At 38.8% G+C, this 7,107-nt stretch overlaps 1 pseudogene; it reads left to right on the top strand.

The window, feature by feature from the left end:
* Positions 1-285: 285 nt before the first annotated feature.
* LOC117056012 lies at positions 286-4,959 on the top strand (annotated as a pseudogene).
* The last annotated feature ends 2,148 nt before the right edge of the window (positions 4,960-7,107 follow it).

Here is a 7,107-nt window from a genome sequence, read left to right on the forward strand (position 1 = left end):
CCTCCTCCAGGCCAATTGTTTTCCCTTTTAGGTCTTGTACCGTCTTGGTTATTTCAAGATTCTTAACCACCAAGTCATTAATTTTCCCTGTCATTTCTGAGACTATTCTTGCATTCTCATCTATTTTTTTTGTCCCATTTCATCCAACTTTTGTTCTGTTGATCTCGTATTCTCATTCATCTCCTTTTTTTAACTCTGCCACATCCTTTTTAAGTCCCAAGAGCAGTTCTCTCAATTCCATATTCATTTCTTGTTCCTGTGCTGAGTTCCTTCTGTTGGGGTTCGATGCGGCAGCCAAAGGTGTGGAGCTTGACTAGATTGAAATTGTCATTACTAGGTAGAATTTCTGTGATAAAGATGAATGTTTTGCCAAAAATGTTATTTTTGTTTCAGTCGTTGCCAATTATAGACAAGATGGAATGCTTTAAAAGATGGCAGAAAGATCTAACGAAATTTGTCTGGCAGGGAAAGAAACCCAGGATTAAATACAAGATTTTAATAGACGCAAAAAATAGAGGGGGATTTTCCCTGCTAGATTTAAGAATTTACTATGAAGCAGCTGTTTTTTGTTGGTTGAAAGAATGGTTTAAGTTAGATAATGCGGATGTATTAGATCTGGAAGGTCACGACAATGTTTTGGTTGGCATGCTTATTTATGGTATGACAAATGTAAATTACACAGTGGATTTAAGAAACATATAATTAGAAATTCTCTGTTTAAAATTTGGATGAAATACAAGGTCTTTTTAGAAAGTAAAACACCCAGATGGTTATCACCTTTGGAAGCTAAAGCCCACAAAAGAGTGAATATGGATAGACAATGGCCGAAATATAAATACATTTTGATACAAGAAGGACAGAGTTTTAACATTAAAACCTATGAACAAATGAAAGACCAAGTTACAAACTGGTTACAATACCATCAGATTAATGAAATATTTAAAGCAGACAAGAAAGTTGGTTTTCAGATAGAAAAATCCAAGTTGGAGACAGAATTACTAGAACCGAAAAGCAAAAATCTTTCCAGAATGTACAATCTGTTATTGGGTTAGCATACACATGATGAGTTGGTAAAATCGGCAATGATTGACTGGGCAAAATACCTGGGGCACAATATCATGATGGAGGATTGGGAGCGGTTGTGGAATCAAAATATCAAATTCACAGCGTGTAGCTTACTAAGAGAGAACTTTATGAAGATGATTTACAGGTGGTATTTGACCCCTGTCAAATTAGCAAAAATTCACCATGGTTTAAGCAATAAATGTTGGAGATGTAAGCAATCAGAAGGAACTTTCTTTCATATGTGGTGGTTGTGCCCCAAGGTGAGAGACTTTTGGGAAAAGGTTTATAATGAATTGAAAAAAATTCTTAAATATACCTTTAAGAAAAAACCTGAGGCCTTTTTGTTAGGCATTCTAGGTAAAGACATTTTGAAATGTGATAGAAATTTAGTATTGTATGCCACAACAGCAGCAAGAGTTTTAATAGCTAAGAACTGGAAATTGGAAGAATTACCTACAATTGAACAATGGCAGATGAAGATGTTGGAGTATATGGAGCCTGCAGAAATGACCGGGAGAATCCGTGACCAGAGAGACGAAGCGGTGGAGAAAGAATGGGGAAAATTTAAATTGTATATAAAAGAATATTGTAAGATTTAAAATTAGGTGTATTGAAGAAAAGGGATAGGCTGTCATTTATATAATTAGATTTACATGATTTGAATGTTAGAAGAGTATAGAATAGAATTTAGAATTTAGAAAAAGTTTTTCTTTTTCGAAAGATCAGTTTAAAAAAAGATGTGATTGATTTAAATTGGGAAGTTACGTAAAATGTTGGGTAAGGGACGCAATAAGGGGAAACAGGGGGAAGTCCAATTAAAGAGGTGAAGAAAATTGATATTTTTAATAAGAGAATATTTTTGTTTTTATTTTTGTAAAATGTTTTGTTTTTGTAGTTCTGTACTTTTCTTTTTTTCCTGTATGTTTGTGTTGTGATTTTTTAAAAAACTTAATAAGTATTATTATAAAAAAAACAAAGGTGTGGAGCTCGTTGATTTCTTGTTCACATTCGACATAGCAGCAATATACAATATCTACAATTATCTGATATCACCCTCCGTCACTCAGACTAGAATAACTGCCACAATAGTCTCAGTAGAACATCAGTAAAACATTGACATAAATCATATAGTCAAATACAGTCAAATAACCAAGACTATCTTAAATTCAGGCCTCCCTCCTAGAGAATGACGCTAAAATTAGGTCTTGTTCCCTCCTTCCTCCTTAATCAAAGCCTGTTTCTTCCTTTCTCCTAAATTTTTCTTCCAACACAAAAAACACCAGAAACCCATACATTCATTTTTACACATCAATCTCAAAGAGGAAGGTCAATGAGGGCCAAAAGGGTTTGGTAGAAAGTCGGGGAGAAAAATTCACACTTATGTTACAATCAGGTCGATAAGCAAAAGCTTTCTTATCTTTTGCCTCTTCTCCCCCCCCCCCTTTTAACCTATCTGTTGTTCCCCTTCCTTCCTATAGGTGGTATCTACCGCTCTTTCTTAGCCCTTTTCCTTTATTCCTTTTTTTCCAGTAGGTAATTCCTCAACTTCTTTCACAGGGCATAAGACATGAGACTTTATCTTTATTTTTGCCTTTGCTTTGAATTTTTGTTTTTTTTAATTTCCAAGTCCAGTTCTGTAGTTCCTTCATACAAATTCAAATCCCTGTGACCGGTGTAGGATGGTTAAAAATCCACCGCTTCTTAGTATCCGTCCTCCCAGCTCGCTCCCAGTTCACTCTCACCGAGACTTCCGGGTTTGGGAAAGCTTTCCAATATTTTCCTTATAGCGCTGGTTCTTACTCGCCTAACAAAGCATAGAGCCGGGACTCGGGACGTTCTTCAGAGCTTCAAGCCCATCGAGTGTTTTACACCACAGCCTCCATGGTATAAGTCTCTTTATTGTGTTTGTTCCAGTTTTGCGTCTCCAAACCTCCCAACTAATCTTCTAATCGTCCCATGACCGCTTTCTGTTTTCCAGTTTTGTTGCAGGCATGCCAGCAAATTTTCAACTCCCAGAAATAAAAAGGTTTGTTGTTACTACGGAGTTGTTTACGCAATAAGCCTAGGGATTTCCCTCCTCCTCCTCCTCGTATCGTAGACGCCTGGAAAAGCAGGCCCCACAAATAACCCAGAGATGCATTTTAAATAAAAGCACACATTCTACTCATGTAAAAACACCAGGCAGGCCCCACAGATAACCCAGAGATGCAATTTAAATAAAATGACATATTCTATTAATGTAAAAACACACTGTCCGCGGGCCGGATTGAGAAGGCGATTGGGCTGCATCCGGCCCCGGGCCTTAGCTTGCCTACCCCTGCCCTAGTACTTCCCTCCTGGTATCATTCACTCACTCATTCATTCTTACATTTAGAAGTCACCTTTTCCCCCAGGAGCTCATGGTGGCATACATATGTAGTTCTCTCTCCTCCACGTCACATTGTTGAATGGAGACTAGAACCTTGGTTTCCCAGATCCTAGTCTGACACTCTACCATAACACATTTTTGTATGTTACTTTTGTGAATATATGCATTTTTATGCACACTTTACCCCAGTGTACACATTTTTCTTCACATTAGCTGCCAGGAAACCTGCATTGCAAAATTCGGGAAAATGTGAGTTCCCAAGGACAGCTGTTTCTGTTTAAATGTAGCTTCAGGACTTCCAAATTAAGTAATTTAGCTCCCACCTTCCTTATTTGCAGCACCACCAGTCACTTCCAGATCTCCCTTTGCCATGAACTTCTTACCTTATGTTTGATTCCATCCTGCAAAGTCATCCAAATTTGCCCCACCTCCCCTTGTTGCTTCCCCTTTTGTTCCCATGTCAGATCCATCTATTAACAGGGTTAAATCTGCATTTAACCCTGTTGATTAAAAATAAAAAAAAATATTTAAAAGCTGTGTACTTTCAATCTACATTCAAAAAACCACAACTGGAATTAAAAACACTGCCATCTATTACAAGCTCTGTTCAGTTATTATTTTAGTGCAAATAAATTAACCTTAGCAAGGGTTAATATTTGCTTGCTCTGCTTACTGGCTCCACCTAGATTCATGATAAATGAAGCAACTTTTAATAATCACCTGTTTTTCTGCCGGCTTGTGCTTTTGTATCACAGAGCTCTGAGAGATGCTCCTATGTGCCATGCTGGCATGCATATTGGGGGGGGGGGCTCTACCTGGTGGGGGCATTCCGCCAGAGGAGAGCCAAAGAACCCCCTTTAGATAAAGGCCTCATTCCGTGGCTTGGACATGCATTGCGCTACCGAAAGGACGGTGTTGACTTCTTGCAAAGGATGCAGAAGAAGCATGGGGATATTTTCACAGTACTGCTTGGAGGATACTATTTCACTTTTGTGATGGACCCACTCTCCTATGGAGCTATTGTGAAAGAAGCAAGAACCAAGCTGGATTTCAATGCATACACAACACAACTTGTGGCCCAAGTGTTTGGTTTTCAACCAGAAATAAGCACTCATAAGATAATAGAGACAGCCAGCGTAAAACACCTCAAGGGCAATGGGCTTGTGGTGATGACCTAGGCCATGATGGACAGCTTGCATAGAGTGATATCCCATAGCCTGAGTTCAGCAGGAGGGCAGAAATCCTGGAAACAGGATGGATTGTTCCACTTCAGCTACAACATGGTCTTTAGGGCTGGATATCTAGCCCTGTGTGGAAATACAACCAGCAAAGATGAAAAGAACAAAGAAGATGCTGAGAGGCATGACTTAACTGGCTCTGAAGATGTGTTTGTAGAGTTTTGCAAAAAAAAAAAAGTTGCAATCAACTTTATCTCTTTTATTTATTGTTGTGCAGGCAATGTCCCTGGGCCAAGCTGTGACTCTGGCTCCAATATCTTGAAAGTCACATATCTATTGATGACATGAGTACTCTTAGCTGTAAAGGCTTAAGCGTAATTAAGAACGCATGCTTTTAACTGCTTTTATTTCCCCCACATCATCTGCTCTCAATTTATATGGAAAATACCACCTCTGTGCTGCTCCTATGTTTTGTAATTTTGGTGATTATTTGTCGGGGTTTGGGTGCTGGAGCTCCTCGTGCACGGCCTTGGGCTGGTTATGCACGAGGTACCAGTTGCGGGGAAAGCGGCCAGCGTTCCGCATGCTTTTGAGCACGGTCGCCGGCCAAGCCTCACAGTCTGAAGGATGATGAGTAAGCCAATTGAAGACTCTGGTGGTGTATGAGTTCCTAATCGCCTTCTTTAATGAAAAGTTGCCTCGTGAAATAAAATATATACCCTGACTCTGAATAGGCGGACCAAATTAAAGAAATTAAAAATTTTACTTTACTCCCCCCTTTAACCCCAAAGGAAGACAGACACCGGTTGTATCTTTAGTGGCTTCGGCAGAACCCGCATAGGCTCGTCCCCTAAGCTAAGTTCCCCTAAGCTTAAAGACCCTGCGCGCCCAATCTTCCGCGAGGCTAACTAAATAAACTAAAACCGAAATATCTTCCGCGGGCCTAACCCTAGGCTAACCTAAAAGAACCTATCTAAAACTAAAACCGAATAATCTTCCGCGATCTAACTCTAACTAAAGAAAAACCCATCCAACCCGTCCAGCCCGCTCCTAGTCCCTTAAACTAAACTTGACTTCAACTAAAACCCAACTAAAAGAACATGAACGAACTCCTCTGCCTAAGCGGGGTGCCTCTGCCTTTTATTAGGGAACAAACGTGACATCATCATTAGTACTTTAACCAATAAAATCACTGTTGCTGCCCTCCAAAAAGGCGGGAAGCAAGTTTAACGCTCATTAACAACTTTGAACATGACCGGATCTACAAAATAAAGGCGGATTAATCTCATAAGTGAACCACACTATTCATTCATGCTTTCACTTTCGCTTTTACGCGCAATTATACTAAAAGTAGACCTCGAAAAACTTATAAAATAACCAAATAAATGTGAATCCATGGCGGATCCGTGAAACGTATTCCGACAATTATTATTTTGCTTGTCTGTACCTTTGTTTCTACACGAATGTAAAACCTCTAAAACTGAAAAGAAATACTTAGGGGAAATAAATGGAATTTGAGGAAACAATAAAGATAAAGATAAAGCAACTGTGTTGGGCAGGTTGCTTAGACATGTAATAAAAGGAGCTGTGTCATGATTGATTTGCTAACTGGTTATTTCAACTGTGTGCATTAATTTTCATCCTAAGAAACTCTTTCAATCTATCGTAACATAGTCAGCACCAACAACTCTGGCATAAAATCTTTGATTAAAATAATTTATTTAGCAAAACAGCTAATATTCATAAATATCTTTAGTTGTGCTCAAAATGCATGCAAATAGAAAAAAAGGTAAGTCACTTCATTCACATATATATAAGAAAAGATGCTGTTAGTCCAGATGCTGCGAGTAGAGTAAAAATACAAACCCTACATTAAAATACCTTCCTCCTCAAATGATGTTTACCTCCACATATCAACTAAAACGTCAAACCGATTTAAACCATGGCAACTTCAAAAAAGGAGCCAGCTCGTAAGCGAAGACCTTTCCTCCTTGTGAACTTATGTCAGCTCACCTTGCATGTAGGTTATTTTACAGAAGAAAACTTCTGACAGCAGAAATAACATTCAGACTCTCGGCACTAACACTTCAGAATTTAAAGCTCAGTGGTCTGTTCTTGTTGGCTTGATTAAAAACATTAAGGCAAAGTAGTTTGCTCAAGAAAAGGAAATGGGATAAACTACACCTTAGTTCTTCGTTTGTTATCTTAAGGCCTAGTTCTTTCACCCAAGTCCATGGATTTCTGGTAGTACTTAACAGGTCACAACTGTTAAGAATCAGTCTGGTTCACAACCAGTCACATTTTTACAGCCTTGGTAAAGGTAAAGGACCCCTGGACAGTTAGGTTTGGCCTCTTGAATGTGTGTGTGGAATCAAAAGGTCAGAAATAATTCAGCTTCTTTGTTCCAGTGGCACATTCAAAAATTTCAGCAATATAAGGCATATAGATATTGCCAATCAAACTGGCTGAAAACAACAGATTTCCAAGGCAGTACAT

Source organism: Lacerta agilis, chromosome 12 (genome assembly GCF_009819535.1).
Source record: "Lacerta agilis isolate rLacAgi1 chromosome 12, rLacAgi1.pri, whole genome shotgun sequence".
Lineage (NCBI taxonomy): Eukaryota > Metazoa > Chordata > Lepidosauria > Squamata > Lacertidae > Lacerta > Lacerta agilis.